At 51.3% G+C, this 23,308-nt stretch overlaps 1 long non-coding RNA gene and 1 pseudogene across 1 annotated transcript in view; one reads left to right on the top strand and one right to left on the bottom strand.

Moving 5' to 3' along the window:
* Positions 1–1,685: 1,685 nt before the first annotated feature.
* LOC119036260 (60S ribosomal protein L12-like) lies at positions 1,686–2,263 on the top strand (annotated as a pseudogene).
* Positions 2,264–8,621: 6,358 nt separating this feature from the next.
* Positions 8,622–23,308, bottom strand: part of LOC119036359 (uncharacterized) — a 133,425-nt gene continuing 118,738 nt past the window's right edge. The window contains exon 3 of the long non-coding RNA XR_005079975.2: positions 8,622–9,785. This is a non-coding gene — a long non-coding RNA (uncharacterized LOC119036359). The remainder of the gene's footprint in view (positions 9,786–23,308) is intronic.

Consider the following 23,308-nt stretch of genomic DNA (forward strand, 5'->3'; position numbering starts at 1 on the left):
GGCCCGTCTGAATTCCGAAAGAATATGGGCTCATCCAACCAGGCAAAGGCAAGAGGTTGAGAAAGTGAAACCAACTTAAATGGAAAGTGAGGATTACCAACACTCAGGGCTGTCAGCGTGGGGTAGACCCCCCGGCTCCTCTGCTCCCACAGGGAAGGAGAAGAGAGGGCAGAGGCTGTGAGAAGGGCAGAGGGACAACTTAGAATATGCCATGAGGGGTCCTTCACAACATCACACATTGATAAATAAGACTAATTGTTGTTCGTTCTTTCCCTACCAGTCACGTGTATTTCAGAGCTAGGAAAAAAAGGCCATTCTCCATGCTTTCTCACAAGTCTGGATCAGAGAGAGAGAATAAAAAAGAAGTTAAAATGCTGAAACAAGGTATTTTCTCCTCCTCTGGGTGAACTGTTTTAGAATAAGCTACCTGCTGGGGGCAGGAAACTGAGCTCCATGGCTTTCTGCTCATACGGAAAATCACAAGGATTCACTCAGGAGCTTTCGCAAGGAGATGGTCCCCCACACGCGGCCCCTTTGCGCTGGGCCAGCTTTGACCTGAAACCATCGTTCCTCTTCTCCTCCTTCCCCTGAAGCAACACCACCAGCCCCACCACATCTAGGCCCTAAAGCGAGGTCGAAGAGTGACGGGGTGGCAGGAAGGAAGGAGACTGGGACGGGAAGGGTAGCGCAAGGGCCAGCTGCTCCCGATGCCCCAACTGGGAGCACATTTTCTCGACTATTAGGTGTGTGTGATGCTCAAGGGCAAGGGGAATGGTCAAAATCAAAATAAATAGCCAACGGAAATAGGCAGCCGCTCCCTGGGAAGGGTAATTGCACAGGATGAAAGTTTATCCAAACACATGAGAAAAATGGCTCATGTTGGAGGAACCGGGGGCGGGGAGGGGGTGGGGGGAAGGAGTATTCCTTACTGGAAAGGAGATTTGTTTACAACATTTTATTTGCTCCTTAGTTTTTAATGTTATTCTGGCCCCGTGTCCTGTAAACAGACCAGCTTTTCCATTCTCTAGTGGTGCCAGGAGAGCCAAAGACAGAACAGACCACTTGGGTGCCAGAATCCTGGGCGACTAAGGTCTCGCAGTTACAAGAGCCCACGCCCAGCTGGGGCTCTGAGAGGGGGGCTTGTTGGCCCAGGGGAAGGAGGGGCCTGATTGGAAAGCTAGGTATGGAAAAGGGGAGTCGTCTGGTTTGTGGAGTCCCCCACAGGTTTGGAAATCAACTTTTCTCTGTGCCCCAGCAGAGGAGGCCGCAGATGGGGCCTCAAGTCCCCTAAGTCCATGTCTAATCAACCCTCCTTAGTAGGTAGAGGCAACTGACAGACTCTGGAGAGAACTGGGCCTTTGGGAGAAAAAGCTCGGCTGGTGATGCCATCAGACGAGGCAAACATGGTGCTGAGAACGAGAAAGAAGAATCACTCCTGCAGTGAGAGTCCAAATACCACCGACCTCTCTGCTCAGCTGCAGCTACAAAACCAAGCCACACACCCCGAAGAGCTCGCCCACAGCTGGAGAGTGTAGGGGCACCACGGCACATCAGGAAAACACAGGCAGGATGGGGAAGTCCACACGCGAAGTCTCCTCCTCCCACCCAGGCACAGACCCTCTGCGCCGAGAGTCATGGAGCCAGACAGGGGCATCTGGCCCCATGGTTGAGAGTGACTGCTTTCACCTCGGAGGCAGCTCAGGTACAGCTTTCTACACTCATCCCAAATCCAGTTTCATCCCACACCAGCTGCCCCACCATGCCACTGAAGTTCGACCCCAATGAGATCAAAGTCGTACATCTGAGGTGCGCCAGAGGGGAAGTCGGTGCCACACCTGCCCTGGCCCCAAGATCAGCCCCCTGGGCCTGTCTCCAAAAATGTTTGGTGATGACACCCCCAAAGCAACCGATGATTAGATGGGTCTGAGGATTATGGTGAAACTGACCGTTCAGGACAGGCAGGCCCAGATTGAGGTAGTGCCTTCTGCCTCGGCCTTGATCATCGAAGCCCTCGAAGAACCACCAAGAAGCAGAGAGAAGTAAATAACCATCATCATCACCATCACAGTGAACTATCACTTCTGATGAGATTGTCAACACTGCCTGGTAGAGGCAGCACCGATCTGCAGCTAGAGAACTCTCTGGAACCATTAAAGACATCCTGGGGATGGCCCAGGCTGCGGACAGCAATGTTGATGGCCACTCCCCTCATGACATCACAGATGACATCAGCAGGGGTGCAGTGGAATGCCCAGCTAGCTAAAAACTACAAAGGAAAACAGTGTAAATTACAGATCATTGGACAATCAAAAAGAAAAAGATCTCACACTTGCTGAGTGTTGTGTTCCTGGCTCTGCCAGAAGCATGGTACCTGAAATAACTCAGGTAAACTTTGCATCCACCCTATGAAGCAGTTTAAAGATAAGGAAAATGAGGCATGGAGAGGCTAAGCTACTCCCTGGCAGTCCCACTGTTACGGGCCAGGGAAGTGGTTCAGGCCCAGGCAGGTTGGTGCCAAAGCCTTCGTTCCTCACTGTTGCTCCGAGCTGCCTCTTTGAAGGTGGCGGTGACCTACGCTAGGAGCCAGAGTCCTTCCACTGAAGTGTAGATGAGGAAGTTATCAGGCAAAACCCAGAGAGATCTGGGTGTGTTTTGTTACACCAGCGGCCTGTGGCTAATACAACTTTCATTTTCGGTTTCTCCTGAAGTGGTCCTAGGGTAACCGTGATGACACTGCCTTCCAGGGGGAGCTGTGTGGCAAGTCACTGAACCTGGCTCTCCTTAGTTTCTTCATCTGTGAAAACAGATCTCGCACTAAGTTGTGAGAGATTCAAGTGAGAAGCTTTGCAAAGACCTTTCGAGTTTCCCAACTGCCCGATTTTTCTTAGCTGCATGTCATATCATCTCATGGAACTGGACCTGGTGGCCACAGCCTGGTCCTGGTGGACCTGTGGGCGCAGGCGACATCCACTTTGTCCAGTCTCGAATCTTCCTTTTTTGTATGAGGTGCGAAGAGGGGTGATTCTCCTCCTCTTTCCTCCTTTCTGTGGCCCTCCTCATGGTAGGGGTAGTAATCAGAGAGCAAATGGGAACCCTCTTCTCTCCCTGGACCTGCTTGCTCTAAAATAATAGTGCTTCTTCCCATCTTCGCCTCCAACCCCAGGCGAGATAAGCCCTTGAACCCAGGCCCATCCCAGGTAGCAAGGGATCCGCCCAACACCATTCAACTTCTCTACCTGCGACTTGCTGGAAACGTTTGCATTAAGACGAAGAGCAGGCGGCATTTTCTACTCAAACTTTCTAGTGCTGCTCATGGCGAGTTCCTTTGGCAAATGTGATTGGTTTTACGTGTGCCGGTCTTGTCTAACCAGACTTCAGTAAGATCCTGATGGCAGGCAACACCTCCCATGTTGTAGTGTTTTTCCTCCGTGTTTTTCCCTCCTAGACGCTGTGAAATTCTTTAGAAATTTTGACCTAAATTTTTGAGTTGCAGTTTCTCTTGCCCATCTTAAAAATGAACCTAGCTCTCCAACAACTAGCAAAACGCAGGCACATTTTCTTTCAAGAAATTTCTGCTGGGAAAGCAACCCATCAAGCAACAAGCAATTTTTCTCCACCGTTCAGAAAATACTTGATTGATTAACAGTGGGGAGGAAAAGCAGGCAAATTCGGTGCTACATGCAGTCAGATCATTAAGAGGAAAAGTCCACTCGACATCTTTCGCATACATGTACCGCGTAAAATGCCACAATGTAAGGGCTCTGAACTTCAGGTTGACCTTGGTTTTAAATCGCAAGTCTCACTTGTAAGACTTGGTCAGAGTGATCGAAGCCTATAAATCTCCATTTTCTGAAATTTAAATATCACTCACAGTGACTGCTGTGCGATTCTGAACATTATTGGGAATTTCAGGGATAACTTTCAGTGCAGAAGGAGTGAGGCCATTTCTGTTCTTGGGAGAGAAGTGGGGAGAATAGGGTAGTTAGAAGGAATGCAGTATAAGCAGATGCTGTAAAAGGATATGTGAAGAACGGGTCACAACTAGATGAGAGGGGAGGACAAATCCAGGAAGACTTCCTAGAGAAGGAACCATTTGAGATGAGCCTGGAAGGATTAGTAGGATTTCAGTAACCTGGGTGCCCAAAAATTATCTTTAAAAACATAGACTCATCCTGGAAGAATTACCAGAGGATTAAACATCATGCTGAGTTCAATTAAAAATCAGCACTGGAGTGTGAAAGGAACTTCCTTAAGTTAGCAATTTCAGAACAGTCCCAACTCTTGGTTACGTGAGCAGTGCCAGGAACCACTGCGGCCAGCACGGGCTAGTGTGAGGCACCTCCACGGACAGTCAGAAGGGCGGCCTGGAAAAAGGGTTTAGGGATTGACGTGGAGCGACGTGCCACGTGGATGTCCCCCTCAGGGGGTAGACATGAGGAAGCGCCAGCCGCGAGGTCCAAGGACTCAGAATACAGCACTTTGGAACAGGCTGCCTCGCACCTAGGGTGTTTGAGCAAAGCAGAAAGAGACTCTTAGATACAGAGAACACTCTGAGGGGCTCCAGAAGGGAGGGTGTTGGGAGAATGGGTGTACGAGGTGAGGGGTTAAGAAGTACAAACCGCCAGTTGTAGAAACAATCACAGGGACGTAAACTACAGCACAGGGGATGCAGTCAACAGCACTGTAATAACTACGTGTGGGGTCAGATGGGTACTGCACTTCTTGGGGTGATCACTGCACAAGGTGTATAAATGGCTAATCACTATGCTGTATGCCTGAAACTAATAAAATATGGTATGTCAACTGTCATTGGAAAATACATTTTTTAGAAAAAGCTCAGGGCAGAGGAGGGAGGGGACCCACCAGGACCACAAAAGCGTGGGTACAGCCAGTCCCTAGGCCAGCCAGAGCCCTGAATACAGGTAGTTTTTTGGAACAGAACGAACGATGTGTCTTTCACATCCTGCTCTCCTCCTCTCCAAAACCCAGCTCTGAATTGTCGTAAAAGATGGGGGGTGGGGTGAAGGGTAAGCAAAGGAGGAAGAAAAAGAGAAGGATATGGAAAGCAGTTTTAAAAAAAAACCTTCGCCAGAACTCGATAACCCAGAGTACACGGGGACTGGTGCCTGGCGGCGTACAAGAGCCAAAGGCAGGCCAGGGGACGGGTCAACTTAAGACTTAATATTTGCCTTTCACTGAGCAAACTAATAAATCCCCTACAGTTTTAGCCACACAGAGCTCCCAGTTTTTATTTACTGCTCAACATTCGCAGGCAGGTTTCTTTCTTCCCCTCCCAGTCCGCCCAGGCAGATAGGAGGCCTCGCCCCCTCCTGTCATCAGTCTGTATGTCTATTTGCGTTTTCCTTCAACAAAAGCATGTTCGGTGCAACTGACAAGGAGTGCAAACAGCTTTGAAGTATTCTTTGGTAATAATGGACTTCCCGGGACAGCCCTGTTTTTGGCTTGTGCAGCTGAAGGCGAAGGGAGAAAGAACTTGTAAGAGAACAGGCAGACGTCACCTGGGTCAGGCAAGGCTCAGAACTTGATCCATGGGAGGGGCCTTAGGGCACCTGCCTCAAGATCAGCTACCTCCCCTTCCCCTCCCATTTTATAGATGAGAAAACTGAGATCCAGAGAAAAAGCTTGAGTGACTTACACATGACCTTGGAGCAAGCTGAAGCTAAAACAGGACAAGAGTCAGGTTTTCAGGCTCCCCACCTCCCCTCCCTGCCACCCCCTGACCAGTTCAAGGATCTTTCAGACTTAGGCAGGGACAGGCTCCTTTTGTCTGATTTCTCTCCAACAGTCTGGCATGAGAGTCTTGTCCAAGGTCAGTGGCCATTCCCAAGGTCTCCTTTATGCCCTTTAAACCATATCCTCCTGAGCAGAGGGACTTAAACTTCACCATTAGAACCTTCTATCTTTCCATCAATACACAGGTTTCTAGGGCCACTGCAACAGGATAAAAGTCTTCTGTGGGTCAGGTTTCAACACCACAGGAAAATCTCAGCGGGAAGCTTGAACAACACCCTGGGAAAAGGGGACAAGCACTACTTTGAGGCTAAGTTATACTTAGAACGAATTAAAGCAAGATCAGTATGTCCAGCGTGTAGATGAAATAGTTTCTGTGTGTCATGGGCAACGTCTAATATGCTGTTCTCATAGGGAACAAAAAAATAGCAAACCTTTAAGTCACAGGTGGCAAACACAAGGCCTGCAGGCCGAATCCAGCCCTCCACCTTGTTTTATCCGGCCCAGTGCCTTGTTTCTATCTGGTGGCAGCGCCGAGCTCTCCCTTAACTGTTAAGGAGTAGTTACATTTAGACAGTCCTCAAATTACATTTGGCCCTTTGAAGGCAACTGCGAGGCTGATGTGGCCCCCAGTGAAAATGAGTTTGACACCCCTGCTTTAAGCCATGAACTCTTATCAAATACAACAGCTTTGTGGATGTCATGTAACCTGACTCCTTCCTTTTACATGGAAGGAACCAAGAGGAGGGACTTTGAGACAAAAACTCAGGACTCCTTGTCTGCTCACTCTGCTTTTTTTTTTTTATCAGCGTAAGACTTAGTACCTGGATCCGGAAGTGAGAGACTGGTACATGCTGGGGAGAGGTCAAAATGCATTTGGCTCAACATCTCATTCATTAACTGACATGCATGGCTACTTGGAAGCACATGAATTGCTCTTTAAACTTCTGCAGCTTCCCCACCAGGCTGGAGATCAGCAGCCTCTCACAGCCTTCTCCGACCATGCCTACAAGGCTGCCTCCTCCGGGCAGGACGGCCCCTTGCCCGGTGTTGGAGAGGGGATGCTGCATTGTCGGAGGTAGATGGAGATAAGGGTGATGCTTTAGACCACTTCCACCTCTGAGATTTGGGGTTCTTTGCAGATGAGAAGTTAAGAAAAGAGAGAGAAAGAGACGATTGATTGTTGTTGGAACAACAGTGGAACTTCTGGAACCAATGACTATCTGCGGGACACGAATGAAGGAAATTCTGAAATGAGGTCACGGAACAATGGCACCGCAGGAGCCAGGCTTGCATTTCTCCCATGGCAGTGAGAGTCAGAACAGAGGCAGGGCCACGGATGCTCCCGTGCAGGGTGGGGCGGTCTCACGCTTTACCCATGAGTGATGCGAGAGAATAGTTGCTTGATGTCTGTGTGCTCGTCCGTACCCTAGCGGCCGTAGCATATGGGATGAGACGGATGAGATGGATGAGCTGAAGGCCCGTGTCCCAGCACTGCAGACACGCACGGCTGTCTTTCAGCACAAAGAAGGAAGGCCCCATCCCCTGGCAAGCAGCAACAACTTCGGGATGGCATGAATCCCGAAAGCCTGGCTTTGACGAACCTGACGAGAACCTGTAATTTGCCTTCAGGTTGTTCTTACTTGTCATGAACACCTAAAACTGGGCCGGCGCAACCTTCCTCTCCTCAACCCCCACTGCCAGCACCCCGTCCGCTCCTTTCTGCCCTACCACGGCAGCGTCTGCAGAGGCCAGAACGAGCGGGGAGGTCCCATTCCGCACTCTCTGAGTTGGACTCAAGGGTTATCTAGGAGACTTTAGAAAGAAAGTACACACTGAGGCCCAATTTACATGCCCTTGATATTTTAAAGGGTCCTGGAGTTCAAAGACATTTCAGGAAGTCTTCCAGCCAATTCCTTTGCTCTCCAGACACCACCCCAAAGATTTTAGCTCTTAGTTTCTGTCTAGTTAAGAGGTAGAATTTTCTTCCGGGCTCATTATTCTACATAGTATGTACATGTACCACACACACACATACACACACACATATATACCCCCGTCCACGGCGCTCTTCTGAAGGAAATAGTCTCAGCTAATCTTCAATATCCTGCTACCCCTACTGTTCTGGAAACCACTGATTTGGTGAAGACTGGTGGCTGAGCCAATGGCATCCATCCATAGGCTGCCCAGTGGCCAATGATACGACTAGACGCAAGGGTCCTAAATGGAGAATGGCCAAACCAATCACAAGGACCAGCCGGTTACAGAAGGTAAATTAGCAGCAGAGCTGGGATCATCAATTTCCCCAGCAGGGTGACCAGCTGTTCTGGTTTAGCACCGGAAACCCGCATCCCGGGAAAGCCTGAAGTCCTGGATTCCCTCAGCTCATTGCCGCAGGAGGAGTCTAGAACCAGGAGCAGGGGGCCCTGCTGCTGAGCAGATTAAGATGGCCACGGTGGGACAGTTCTGCTCTCCCTGAACACCCTGGATGGCAAGGGGAACTCTTGAATGACTTGGGCTTCCTGGAAAGGTCTAGGTGGGCAGTTGCTGGGTAGACTGTGTCCGACTTCCATGGAAACTTGCAAGAAACAGCATTTAGGGAGGTACGACAAGGTGGGTCTCTTAGTCCTTGAAACCCAAAGGAATCTGACACAACAGGCCCGTCTGCAGGTCAAGGAGGGAAAGTAAAACCCCACAAAGAAGCCTTACACTTCAGTTGCAGGACACCTCCTCCAGAGGTTCCTCTCACCCAGTTTTGGTGAACCTGATATGCCAAGGAAGACCCCACTGCTCCACTGAGAAGACGCGGGAGCCTCTAAATGGTCACACAAACACGTCACCTACAGCACAGGGAAAATACGTATGTCCAGCTTTAATTCTTTCTTACAAAAGCAAGCCATCCATTCGCTTGGGAAACTGGAAGAACAAGCGTGTTTGGCTCTGCATTTTGGACAAGTTTGAAGTGTGATGGATACCTAGGAAGTATTTTCATCCACACGTGTGGCAGCAACAGAGTGAATGAATGACACAAACAGGACTCGAGTTTCATGGGGCCCAATCCACTGTCAGGTGTGTGAGTCATCAGCACATGCTGGAGGAAGAGTTTCCACAATAAACTCCACTGGCCCGGTAGCTGGACAGTCTGGAATGAAGGCCCAAGCTCGGGTGTGGCCCCCAGCTGCCTCCTGAGAGAAGAGGGTCTTCACAGCAGACTCTGCCTCTGTGTCAACACAGCTGGAGTCAACGGCAGGGGTTGTTTGCTGCGCCTGCAGCTGTGCACCCGCGTGTGATCCCAACCAAGGGAGCTGAACACGGGGCCAGCCTTCTCCACCCAGCTCCAATGCCGAAGTCCCCGCCAGCATCCCCAAGAACCTGAAGAACGTCTCTGCATTGATCACTGTCCCTCCGGAAACTGTGCGGCCAAATCCCAAACAGATGAGGAGGAATTCTATTCCCGGCCTGGGCACGGAGGGACGCTTGTACTTTAGAAGTTACAGGAACAAAAATTAAGATCCTGTTTGACCTTGGTGTAGTTAACGATTCACTCTGCATCCGCTAGAAGATAACGGAGCAAACAAGAATTGCTGCACAGCTGACGTGGAGGTGGGGGGCAGAAAAGGGTGTGACGAACGCCCCGGGGTTCCTGCGGGCCGGGGAGGGCAGTTGTAGGAGCCAGCAGCAGAGGTAACGTTTTCCACAGGAAGGAAAAACAAAGTCTGGGATACAGGTGCCTTCTCCAACCACACATCACTCCCAGCGACGAATCTCCCAGCTCACGCAGGTCATCACGTGGACTATTCCCCAATGCGAGGGTCTCGGCTTTCTCCTTAAACGTCTTCTCAAAACCAGAACCTTCTTTGTCCTCCAAAATAAGAATTCTCCACCCAATCCAGAGCTCTTGCTTCTTAAAGAGATGGTCACACCTGAGTCACGTCATTCGGGGGGGACCTGGTGGCACGCCGTGGCTCCACGAAGCTTCCTGGTGGGAGGTGTAGGGAGGAAGGGCGGCCCCTTGCCAATCCTCCTTTCTAGGCCTGTAGACCAAAACACAGCACAGGGGTGAGATTCTGGCGTCTGCTCCTCCAACCGCTGTCTTTCAACAGCGGGCATCGCTTTCCTAACTTTAGTCCACAACATTCTAGCTACTGAAAAGGGCAGACACCACTGCTGAAAGCAGGATTTTTCTTAAGGAAAAAAAAAGGGGGACTGTTTATACATCACAAGCAGCTCCCTGCATGCTGAGTCTTCACACAAATCTCACCTTCACACACTGCACCCAGAGCTGATTAAAAAAAGAAATATTGCTAATGCAGCCAGCCCCAAGGAATTCTGTTTTTCAGCATGTCACCATTCTATTTCTGTGAGATGGGGGGCGGGGAGCAGAGGCATTACAACACCCACTTTACTGATGGGAAAACTGAGGCACAGAGGAGGCCAATGTCCTCCCCAATCCTAATGTTCGCTTCAGCTGCCACTTCTCTCTGCTTTCACAAGCCCCTTAATAATTAATTAGGAAATTATCCAGAGAGGATAGGGGTCCCTCCCAGGAAATGAGAAGGCCTGGTTTAACACATTTAGGCATCCCTAATGCTTGTGGCAAATAAGTGGAGATGGACTTGGAGTCATCCCAGTTCCCCAGCTTTCCACCACCTCTGAATTTCTAGTGACAAATATGTTTAGCACCACAAAATACCCTCAGGGGACGTCTTCATTTTAAGACCGATGAGGCCCAGCAATGCAAGCAAGGGGCCTATTCACAGAGATGGCTCTCTGCGTCCCTGACTCCAGCAATGACCATCAATCTACCAGGGACGCAAACGCCTGTCTGCGTTCCCCTGGACCCCAGTGGATTAGATGCTGTGGATACAGACACCAACCAGACAGGAAAACCCCACCTCCTAGGCCCTAGTGAGAGGTAACACTGATCAGGCAGGAGGCCAGAAGGACAGCAACATCTCAGGGAAGTACACTAAGGGTTCTGGAGGCGGTCTGGGCCAACCGGCCCGGTTCTGTCCCTCTAGCCCTGTGGGGTCACAGCTCAGCCCAGTGCCAGGCTGACCTCCTTCCCGTGGGCTTTGGCTAATCCCTGGCAGGGAAGTGTGCAGCTGCTGTGACATCCAGCAAGAAGGGTCTGTCAGAGACGAGAGAGGAGGGCCCGGGAGGACGGAGCAGGAAGATGATGGCTATAGACGTTTCTGTGCAGAACTTCAAAAGGACAGACAGTTTGCATATTAGAGTCACCTACCCCAAAAAAGGCCTGCCAAACTGCCCACGCAGAGATGCTCTGGTGCTCCAGGCAGCTCTCTGATTGGTGGCCCAGAAGGACATCGTAAGTCTTCGCCCAGGTGTTGCCCGGGACTTCCAGATACTCTCTTTCATTTGGACCCATAACCACCGCAAACACCCCCTAAGTTCTGCTAACTTTCCTCTGGTTTCCTTTCCCCTCCTGAGCAGCAGCCCTTTCTGCTGGCTCAGACGGCCAGCAGAAGCCTTTCTTTCCCTGGGAGACGCACGCAGCTAGCAAATTAATTGGCAGCAGCCAGGTGAATCACACAGGGACTTCCTTCTTGTTGCCCAGCAACCGCATGCACTTGGCAGTAGGACCTTAAACACAGAGGAAAGTGTTGGGAGGTACTTGAAAAATAAAATAAAAAGCAAAACATACAACACCCCAGACTCATCCCAGCACGGCCAACCCCGCCAAGGGGGGCTGGGATGGGGTGGAGACCAGGAGCAAAGGAAAATGAGGTTAGAACATTACCAGCCTAAGCAGAGCCGAACACCGCCCCCGCCCCACCACCCAAATTCCTCTAGGTATGGCATTTATATTTGGCCAAAGATAAGCCTCTATTAGCCTAGAGAAAGGCAACGGGGGCACATGGATTGACAGGCACCTGGAGGTTTGAGAGATCACCCAGAAACGCACAGCCCAGGGAGTTTATGAAGCTTGCTGAGGGGACACGGCTGCAGTTTATGTGTCCCCACTGGACACCATTGCCCAGGGTAAGCCACTCTGCCACCTCGAGGGCAGGATCCCCTTCTCCCAATCCCTTTCCGCTCCTTGAATGTTTTTGTGCTGGTTGCTATGGCCACTGGGAGCTGATTAGACAAGTCTCCCAACACACCGCACTGCCCTTCAGACCCTGTCTCTGGCCTCTTTGAAAACCCCGGGGACAGAAGTGAAATGCATGTGCATTCCATGTTTGGAACAGCCCAGGGAAGGAGCTGGCACAAGGGAAGGCAGAACAGTAGCAAGGAGGCTGCTGTGGTCAGCTGAGGACTAGCCCCCAAAGACAACCATGCCCTAATCCCTGTGACCTTGAATGAGACCTCCCATAGCAAAAGGGGCTGAGCAGGTCTAAGGCTCTGGAGTTCCGGAGGTTATCCTGGGTTACCTGGGTGGGCCCCAGATATGATCACAAGAGTGTTTTATAAGAGGGAGGCAGAGGGAGATCTGACCCAGGAGGGACCAGAGTGACGCAGGAGAGGAACCATGAGGCCAAGCCAGCAGGCGGACTCCCGAAGCTGGAAAAGGCAAGGGAATGGATTCTTCCCAGGAGAGCCCAGAAGCAACCAGCCTGTGGATACCGTGCTGTTAGCCCAGCGCTACTGGCCCCAGAGCTATGAAAGAATAAATTTGTGTCGCTTTAGGCCTCTAAATTTGTGGTACTTTTACAGCAGCCACAGGAAACCAATCTTGTTCAGGGCACGCCGGGTCTGTTTCCCCACAGAGCTGCAGACGGGGGCCTCGCAGCAGGGGTACCGGGAGCAATGGGACAGAGCTGGTCAGAAGGGGCAGGGTCCAGAATTAGGCTTACACTGTCCTACAGACACCCTACAGCCTCAGAAGGAAAAGGTCAGGTCTCTGAGAGCAACGGAGGCGAGAAGCAGCCCGGGCTTTGAAGTAGCTTTTTCATCACATCATTTGTGATTCTAACTTAGGCCAGTGGCTCAATCTCTGAAAGCTCCTGTTTCATCATCTGCAAAATAAAGATAATATTATCGGCCTTGCAAAGCCTTTAGGATTGAATGAGATACCACAGGAAAAGCACATGCCCCATGGCAGCGGCCAAATAAATGGTCACTGTTAGGAAGGTTCTCTTAGTTACTTACTCCAATATTGGTTCTCTCCTTTCTATGCAGAAACATAGCTCTGAATTTTGGTGGGCACACTGTGGCCCAGAGTAAGAAAGACTATGTTTCTCTGTCTCCCTAGCATCTAGCTATGGCTGTGTGACTAAGATCCGGCCAAAGAGATGCAAGCAAGGCTTGTGGGACTTCTGAGGAAGCTCTCCAAAAACTGTTGGGAAGAGTCTGTCTGTTCTCTATCTGCCTTTACCACCTTCTGCCTTCAGTGAGGATGTGATGGCTGGTGCTCTGGCAGCCACGTTGGACTATGAGGGACACTGAAAATGGGAGTACTACACTAAGATGATAGATGGAAGCCTGGGTCTCTAATACCCAGAACTGCCGCACTAGCTTTGGACAGCCTTTCTCCGGATTCTTGTTCTGTAAGAATATTCTTGTGTCTTAGTTAATAAGGCACTATTATTTTAGAGTTGGATAATAATCATAATAGATATACTATATAGATAGTATAGTATATCTATTAGATTATTAGATATAGTATATCTATTATGATTATTATCAAAATCTAGATCTCGATAATAATTATTATTATTACTAGATCTAGAAAAATAGGATTCTGAATCAATCTAGAGCAGTGGTCCTCAAAGTGCAGCCCAGCGTCGGCAGCACCGGGGCACTTGTTAGAAAGAAATGCAAATTCTCAGGCCCCACCCCAGATTTACTGAATCAAAAGCTCTGGGAGTGGAGTGCAGCAGTACGTGCTTTGACAAGCCCTCCAAGTGATCTTGTGCACATGCAAGGTTTCTCACCTCTGGCACTAGTGACATTTGGGGCTGGATCCCTCTTGGTCGGGGGTGGGGGGGGAGTCTGTCCTGTGAATTATAAGATGTTTAGCAGCATCGCTGGCCTGTATCCACTAGATGCCAGTAGCACCCCCTCTCAGAGTGGCCACCGGAAATGTCTCAGACATTGGTATATGTCCAAGGGGGGAAGCAAGGCAGCAAAATTGTCCCCAGTTAAGAAACGTTATCTCCGAGTAGCGGTTCATTCTTTTTTTTCTTTTTAATATATTTTATTGATTATGCCATTACAGTTGTCCCATTTCCCCCCCTTCATTCCCCTCCACCCTGCACACCCCTCCCCCACTATCCCCTCCCCCTTTAGTTTATGTCCATGTGTCACAAGTTCTTTAGATTCTATATTTCCCATACTATTCTTGCCCTGCCCCCTATTTTCTATCTACCGTCTATGCTACTTATCTTCTGTACCTTCTCCCCCCTTCTCCTCTTCCCACTCCCCTGTTGCTAACCCTCCATGTGTTCTCCATTTCTATGGTTCCACTCCTGATCTAGCTGTCCTCTTAGTTTGCTTGTGTTTTAGGTGTGGTTGTTAATAACTGAGTTTGCTGTCCCTTCACTATTCATATTTTTTATCTTCTTTTTCTTCTTGACCTTGACTGCACATCAGGATCATTGGGGAAGCTTTTCAGAATTCAAAAGCTTAGACCTTGCCGCAACCTGGTTAAATCAGCATCTACAAAGGTGGGATGAGGCAGCAGTTAAAGCTTCCAGGTGATTCCATGTGCAGCCAATGCTGAGAACCATCGCACGTTGCTGCTGGCCCGGGGGGAGAGCCTGCCACAAGCTGGGGAAGGTGGTAACCACCTGAACCCCAACTCCGGGAGGACACAAGATGCTCCCAAACTGAAACCATAAGGAGCATGGTGGGGGCAGGTTTGGGAAGGAACAGCTGGCTGCCAGAAGGGGTGCCTAGACTGGATGGAATTCCCGGTGGCTGCATCACCTGGCTTCCCATCAGAACAGGGTGGACCCCTTTCAGTGTCTCCCATGAAACACTACACACAGCCTCAGTTTCCTCCCCTGGTACGCAGAGCACACAAGGAGCCAGCTCCCACGAGATGCTGTAAACATTAGCTTACTCACCCATAAGAACTGTCTTGAAACAAAGACTGTGGTACGGCAGCAGGCCGGTTTAGAAATGGGAGCGTAAATTCTCCTTCCAATTGGTAAACTCCCCAGGCACTGAAACCAGACTCCTCCCACAAGGATGCACTTGAAGCAAAGAGAGACTTCCCACATATTTAATAAGCTTGGCTAGGGGTCCATCACTGGGCTGGAGCAAAAAGAAGGAAAGAATTACATAAGAACCCAGCAACGAAGAAGGCAGGAGGGCTGAACAGGTTGATGTTCTGGCTCCTGGAAAAGGCAGATGCAGTCACGTGTACATTCTCTCTCCTGCTGGGACTGTGTCTCTTGACTTCATTATTTCATTCCCACTGAAAGGCTGAGCCAAGCCTTCCCTTGCTTCCTTTCGCCTAAATCATTAAGTCAAGGATGTCACTGGGGGAGGCAGGGAGAATGTGGAGAAAAGGAGGAGAGGAGGAGGGAGAGAAAGAAAAAGAAGAGGAGAATGGAGGGAGTTGAGGAGGAGGGGAGAGAGAGGGAGGAGGTGGAGGAGTGGGGGAGAGGAAGGCGGACGGCAGACAAGCTTGCAGGGTGAACCAAGCCTCTGCAGCACCGGGATGACCTGGCCTCTCCGCCCCCACCTCTCTCAGCCCCACCTGGCTAGCCCAGATGGGAAGATGCGGAACAGGCATGCATCTGTAACCCACGTGGAAACAGCCAGGGCCCAGGGGGTCTCTAGGAGGTTGAGACTCAGTGTGATGGAACCTACCAGCATCTTCCCAGCCTTTCCCAGAGGTTCTGCCTCCTGTCCTTTGATTCCATGCAAGGCAGCTGATTGGAACAAGGCAGAAGAAGTCCTATGCTCTATACCAGTGGTACCCAGGAGGCAAGGAACCCAGGTCCCTTTTCTGTTCCTGTGCAACCAGCTGGTCCAAAGACTGGAGGACTGTGCTTCTGGCGTGGGCCAATTCCAATGCTCCCACCTTCCCTTCCCCACAGAGTCCAAACACAGCTCCCACTTGACTGAAACCCCTGGGTTCCCTCCAGCCTGTAAACCTCCTGCACGAATGTCCTGACTCTTGCAAATGTGTTAAAAAATAAACCTTAAAAAGCTTCCAGATGTTCTGTTTGCATGGCGTTGTTTCCCTGCTCCTGTCTCCGGAGGCCAATGCGTGATGTCCAGCATCCTGACAGCCCAGATGGAACAGGAGGCAGCCAAGAGGCGCTGCCTGGGGTGGGCGGGGAGGGGCCCTTCCCCCAGGACCGCACGCCCCCATTCGCCCATCAGCTCCCCCTGCAGAGATGCGACCTTAGACTTCCCCTTTACTCTTCCACCATGCCCCACACCCTGTTTCTCCCACTCCTATGGGTCAGACATAGGAGACCTAGGTATTTTTGGTCTCCTAATACCACCTGTGGAATTTGTACCAGGTGAAGCAAAAAACCTTCTGAAGATGGCAAAGGAGCAAGTCTCGATTCCCCAAAATGATCAGCATTCAGGCTTTGTCTTCTCTGAGCACCCCCCTCATGTCTCCTTTAAACTTCTGATATGAAATTGCCTTGGTGACACAGAATCAAAGATAAAACGACACAGAGCACCCCTTACACATGTGATGTTAAATAACCATATTAGGAGCTGGACCAGCCAGAACAAGGGAATTGAGTTCACGACTTTGTCAAGGTCCCCCGGGGCTGGTGGCCTCTGATCCATAGAGAGGTAATTGCCAACGGGCAGCCTTGTGCACACACAGCCACGCACGCACCCTGCCCAACACCTACACACCTGAGGGTCCAGGATTCTTTGCACAAGGTGACGCCTGCCCTCTTTGATGCTCGCCGGATGTGTTCCCATTGGGTGAAAACCAGACCTCAATAAATCCCGGCATTATCAAGAGGCCGGTGGTTTGCGATTGTACCCGGCCTGTTATCTCTGCTGTCCTGGGTGGGGCTGCTTTGCGGTTCTCCACTGAAAAGCATTAACTTCTAGGTGGATCAAAGACCCTTCCGAATCAGCCGGCCTGGATTCCTTGTTGATTCTGCAGGAGACTGTTCCTAAAGATGGACTTTCAAGGTAATGGGGACCCTAGTCCCAGACTCCCTCTGTCCTCTCCTTATCACGCAATGTGTCCCTCAGGGGCCACCTACCGGCCAATCACAAGACCCTTCTCTTCTCTTTCTTCAAGTGGCCCATTTAACATTGGAAAAGGGGGACTGGCCAGAGTGTGTGCCAGCCCTGCTACCAATAATCGGGATCAAGGGGACAGAGAGACACCTCCTTGGAGACCAGGCAGATGCCCCTCTCCCGTTTGTGAATCATGCCGTGAGGGGGTTCCAGAGAGGAAGGTATTTACTACATGTCTTGCTCAGGAGGATGAACTGTCAGGCCCTCCTCCCCTGCTCCCTGAAGTGCCTTGTCTACTGTCTCCCAGATGTTCGAGGGCCAGCTGTCAGCCTGCAGTGGGACATAGTGGGGCCCCTGAGTTGCCTGGATCTGGAGCACCCACGCTGTAGAGAAAGGGCTCGTGCACTGAAAGACTGTGGGTGCTGGCAGCTTCGAGGCCCCTGGAGGGTCCCTCTGCCCCATGTAGGTCTGTCCGCGGCCAGCTGGAGGCACGCTGCAGCTGCCGTGTGTTTTTTCTTTGCGTCTGGAGTACCTAGCTTAGTGTCTGGCACCCAAGAAGCACATGGATGGCTGGATGGCTGGATGGCTGGGCGGACAAATGAGTACACAAGTGAGTCACCAGCAACCGAGGTTAGCTATCTGACACGTGTGGGAGGGCCGCGGGGCCGGGAGGCGTGGAGACTCTTTCCTACCAGTGGGAAACACGTGTCACTGGAGGCACCTTCGCTGACTGATATGGAGTCAGACCAGGGTGAAGTCCCTGATCCTGGACAGGCTCCCTCTCTAACCCCTCTGTCAAACAGGGATAACCGTGCTACTCCGCCGTGGGATGCTCATGTGGACTGAGTTAAACAGCAGTATTTGTGATTATTGAGTATTTCTCGAAAGCACTCGCTCTGTTAAAAAATACAGGCAGCACATTTTTGAGGAAGGAAGGACAGTAAGTCACTGCCTTGGTTAGTTTCCTGACACAGATCATTCTTCAGAGGTATAAAAAAAACCTCTCAACCCATCTTCCATTAATCCTTTTTTGTTTGTTTTAATCAGCAAAGTTGTTCCTAGCATTTAGATGAATGCCTCAATTCCTTCCATGTGCCCTCAACCACCCCTAAAAAGTCTGCAAACTCCACACGCAGGGAGGAGGCAACGGAGCCAGGGGCCTCGACCAGGTGATGATGCCCACCGGCCTGGAAGGAGCCCCGCCTCGAACAGGACAGCCCGCCACGGAGGGAACAGGGTTGCACGCCGGATTCCAACTGAGCGGAGGGGACTCTGGACTCGAGCTTTGCTATTTGACGTTGAAATGCACAGGTAATCTCTGCCTTCAACTGTAATGTCTTTCCTTGCTTCTGACCGTGTCCTCTCTCCCTCAAACTCCTGGCTCGCCTGTCTCACTCTCATTAGGGGTACTGCAGCCTAAAGAGCCAGATTAGGTCAGCCCAACAGGACAGGGTGCACACAGGAAGGACTCTGCCTGGTCTGTCCGGACTGGCCCCAATGCCAGCCCAGCCTGGGCAGCACATGGCATGGGTGACAAGGGACACTGGGCCTCAGCACCCTCTGGTCCCGACGAGGCCAGGCTGTTACTCAAGGCTGCAGCTGGGCTCTGGGAGGTCAGGCAGCAAGTTCACAGGACAGGCCACCCACACGGCACAGCAGGACCACAGGACTGTCCCGGGGCCAGTGAGGCTCCGGCCCTTGGCCCTGACTCAGAACACTCCACCATATGGCCTCCCTCGGGAAGGATGAGAGGAGGAAAAGAAGTGAACCCGGGACAAGAAAGAGCCTCTCACCTCCCTCTGGTGCCAGGGACCCTTCCTGGGCTTGCGGGAGCAGCAGCCAGAACTGTCCCCAGCAGGTGTCAAAAACGAAGTGCAGGACTCCAACTCCGATAGACACAGTGCCCCCGAGATCAGGTCTCCTTCTCTGCAGCCCCCAGATGTTTCCAGGGTTTTTGATCTGCACTTCTAAACTATCAACCTTGGGGTTACTTCGCACTCTTCAAATTAAAGACCCAAACTGGATTTTCATGTTACAGGGGGAGCTTCGACCAAGTAAGTGTAGGCACCAAACCAGGAAGAGCACTGATCTCTGTCCTTCTCTCTCCTTCTCTCCCCGCCCCCCATCCATTTTGCTCTCTCTCCTTCGTTCTAAAAGTATAAAGGGTGGGGGGAAGGAGGTTGCTGCAAACAAAATCTTGGCAGCCTTGCCTCTAGGTCCCCTGGAGCCTGCCTGTGTTCTGTGGAAAGCTTTTCTCTTTTCTTTGGTCCCGCAGCCACCAGTCCCATCCTGGTCGGTCTGGGCGGGGGTGGAGGTGTGGGGGAGCTGGGTGAAGCTCTGGGAATGGAGAAGAAAAACGCAAAGGCCAGATTCTCTGGCACAGCTGCCAAGCAAGGAGCCCAAATGCCTCGTCCGGGCGGAAGGCAACCTTCCCAGGTTTCCCGGCGTGCTGGGGCTTGCTGGAAACCGGAGCCCTGGCTGGTGGCTGGCAGACCGAGCTGGACAGTGCACCCAGAATTCAAAGGGGCAGCAGAAGGAGGGGCCCCAGGGGAGGAGAGGGGGAGGTTTCCGTGAATCATATAAATTAAAGACAGAAAGGATGTCAGGCCACCTTCACTTCCTTCCTCTCCTAATGGGAATTATCTCATTAGCCCCGAGCTTCCTACAGGCTGACTTTAAATGATTCCTGTAATGGGGATTTCAATCCACAGCACCCCCCCCACCCCGTCCCCCAACCCATCTGACTCCTAGGAGAGCTAAGAAGGACTCTTAAAGGAACAGTAGCAAAAAGATGCCAGTTCCATCTACTTAACGGTGAATACTTTCTCCAAACATCTCACGTGACAGTAGTATTGCCCTTTCACCCTTTATTTCCACTTATGGGAATTTATTGGGAGAAAATGATCGTGCACATGGTGATAGGCCCAATAATGATAACCCCATCCAAAAAAGAAACATAAAGATAGTCACAATGTAAATGTTACCTTATATGTCAAAAGGGACTTGGTAAATAGGATTAAATTAAGGATATTAAAATGGGGAGATTAACCTAGATTATCCAATGCACCCTAAACGCCATCATAAGTGTCCCTATAAGAGGGAAGGAGATGGCTACACAGAGAAGAGCGTGAGGTGACCACAGAGGTCGCAGAGACGAGAGGGCCGCAGCTACAAACCGAGGGAGGCGCACAGCTCCCAGGGGCTGGAACTGGCCAGGAACGACTCTCCCCCAGAGCCTCAGAAGGAACTGGCCCTGCTCACAACTTGACTTGAGTCCCCAAATCAAAATGATGGTCAAATCAAAATGATTTGGGGACTCAAATCACGTTTCATTACAGATTTCTGGCTTCCAGAACTGTATGAGGATAAACTTGTGTTATTTTAAATCAAGTTGGCAATCTGTTACAGCAGCCCCGTAAACTAGTTCAGATATGAATAAAGTTCTTGTGTATAAGGATTGTCATCAGGGCCTTATTTCACAATAAAAGAAAAAACACTGGAAAAATCAAAGATCTGCTGAAGAAGAGCGGTCATGGCCCTATGATGAAATACTAAACAGCCATAAAAATACTTCCACGTTATTTAATAATAAAAGATTAATATCCTATAACTGAGTATGGAGCTCAAATATTTTCCTTGCCTTTTAATAAAGTTTTCTAATGTTATGCATCTTGTAATTACTTCTAACATCATATAAGTCACATTTTTATCTGCAGGGTGGTGAGAAGGTTAAGGAATTTTTGATCCCTAGAAACAGAGAAGCAGCAACTGCAGACAATTCAGTGAAAAGAGATCAACCAGTCAGAGAATCCGGGGCTGGTACCTCTCCAGGCACTGAAGTTGTGAGGTTTCCCGGCAAAAGGGTTCTCCCTGCACACACCTCAGCCGGACATCACTCCAGTCTCTGCCTCCGTCTTCACAATGCCTCCTTGTGTCTGTTCCCTCTTCTCTTCTACAGACTCGTCACTAATCCTGAACTTGTTACACCTGCAAAGACCCCTTTCCTAAACAAGGCCACATCCTGAGGTTCTAGGTGGACACAGACTCTGGGGCAACGCTGGAATTCAGTCCACTACAGATGGCTCCATTTCTCCCCCTGCACGTTTCAGTAACGTCACAAAGCCTTCTCTGATTTTCCCAGGTCCCAGAGAGCAATCCCTTTCGGAAGCGCCTAGAGGCAGAGACTGCCTATGTGAATAAATATCCCACCAATGAGAGTTTCCAGTGTCAGATCGAGGGGCCTTAGGACAGACCGAATTACCCACCATTGAAGGGTTCAAGCAGAAAACCCCCATCTGGAAAGACTTAGGGGAGACCCCGGGGTCTGGATGGGAGAGGGAGTCAGTTCGTCAAAAAGAGTTTAGTTTGTTGAGAGCAAGAGTTGTACCCAGTTTACTCAGCACAGTGCTAGGCACAGAAAAAGCTGTGCAGATGCTTACTGCCCCGTCGGGATGCCCCTGCAATCTCCATGTTCCTCCTTCCAGTGAGTGCACCAACAGCACTACAAAGACAAACAAGCTAGGACACAGGGGAGCTGTGTATACGGTGATGGCCGGTGAGAACCTTTTCCGTACCCTGCACTATGGGATATGATCAGACACTCCCAGGTGCCGCCCTCTTCTGCGATGGCAAGAAGGTGGCAAAACCACAGGACAGGAGGCTCCTAAATTAGTATCCAATGATCACGTGGGCTGAGAAAGGGATTCGGGGCCACCAGAGTGCCCACTAGGACACTTGGAGGGTCCCTCAGGAAAACCTAAGAGGTAAGGCCATGGGATCCATCTCTGCTCTGCCCGGCCCGCCAGGAGCGGGAGAGAAGGCAGAGGCGCCGTTCTGGGTAGCAGCCACGGCAGGCTGCCTGTTCATGCTGGAGTGCAGACGAAGCACACCCACCAGGCAGTGATTTATCAGCTGTGGGAGGCCCAAGAAGCTCTTAAGCCACAGGTGGGTACCCGTAAAGCCACCCTCCCAGAGAAGCACAGACCTCAGACCCTGCTTAGCTGCTAATCACCTTAAGCACCCCAGTGTTTCAACCCCGATCTGGGTGGCCCTTGCCACTCCCAGAGTCGCGTCACGTGCTCAGTGATCTCAGCTGGCCTCATGCAAACCCTGTCGAGTAAGCAGGACAGGTGTTGTCCTTATTCCCACTTTACAGATGAAACTGCTGGGGCGGTTCGATGACTTGTTCAGGGCCACCCAGGGAGTACATGTCCCAGTCGCTGGTACAGTACTCCTTCCACGGACCAGGCAGGCAAGCGGTGTCCCACCCCCTCCGTATTGCCCACAAGCACTTACGGGCTTTACTTTACAGAGGTGGCAACAAGTATCAGGGGATGGATCTTCCCTCTGGGCGAGGGGCTCCCTTTGTGGCCACTGGAGAGACTGGCCTGCTGAAACTGCCACCTCTTCCTGTTCAATCAGCCTTCCTCCTCCCCCTGCTTGACAGTTAGAAGTGGAAGGGCATGGACTAGGCCGGGGCACACATGGCTTGTGCCCAGGTTGGGCTTCCGCCAAAAGCAGCGAAGCATGCGTCCTGGGATCCGGGAGGACAGGCTGTCCCTGTGTATTTCTCCAGGCGTGGAGAAAGAAAGAGGGCAGAGCAGAGCTGCTGTGAGTGTCTAGCTCCACACACCCAGCCCCAGCCTTCCCAGGGTGCCTTGCAGAGGTCCTCGGAGCTGAGCCCTCGGCTGTACTAAGCTGCCTCAAGCAACCCCAGGAAGTGGTTGAATGAGTGCTAGGGCAAAATGGAGCAAGGACTGTCCCCTCCTTGGGGCCACCGGTCAGCGGGGCAGGAGTTGATGATGCTGAGGTCAGGAGCGTCCGTGGGAGGTGGCTGAGTTTCTTTCTGGTGGGACCCCTGGCCAGACACAGCCACACTGCCTGGAGGCATTCTCTGAAGACCTGTTTGAGCGCCGGGTGCCAGAACTTAGAGACGAGGAACTCGGGGCAGGGTGGCAGGGCGGCAGGGCCAACCTGTGCTCAGGCCACTCCTGGGATGCCCAGATTCAGGCTGACCTTTCAGCGTGGGTTTTGCCTCACCAAGCCATTTCTCTGACCCCTTTCTCCTCCCCTGCATCCTCAAGGGTTACCTAAGGAGACACTGGCCCACTAAGAGCTCCGTGGCTCTGTGCATCTGGGGTCAGGCCGGAGAGGAGCCATGGCAAAGGTGAGCGGAGGCTGTGCGAGCTGGGAAAAGTCAGGCTGCCTGCGGCGATCCAGGCCAGCGTCCGGTTCCCATGACACTCTTCCTGGCAGCATTAATAACTAACCACGGCCCAGACAGGTGCTGGCGGCCCGGCCTTAGGAGTTCTTGTTCAGGGTTGAAAATGAGTCACTTCCCTTTTACAGTTTGCTAGCAGACTGAGTCACCCTGAGGCTGGCCCCTTCACACAAGTTCTCGCACTTGGGCTAGATAACATCC

The sequence above is a fragment of the Artibeus jamaicensis genome, unplaced genomic scaffold (genome assembly GCF_021234435.1).
Source record: "Artibeus jamaicensis isolate MK-2021 breed Jamaican fruit bat unplaced genomic scaffold, CSHL_Jam_final contig_1998, whole genome shotgun sequence".
In the NCBI taxonomy this organism is placed as follows: Eukaryota; Metazoa; Chordata; class Mammalia; order Chiroptera; family Phyllostomidae; genus Artibeus; species Artibeus jamaicensis.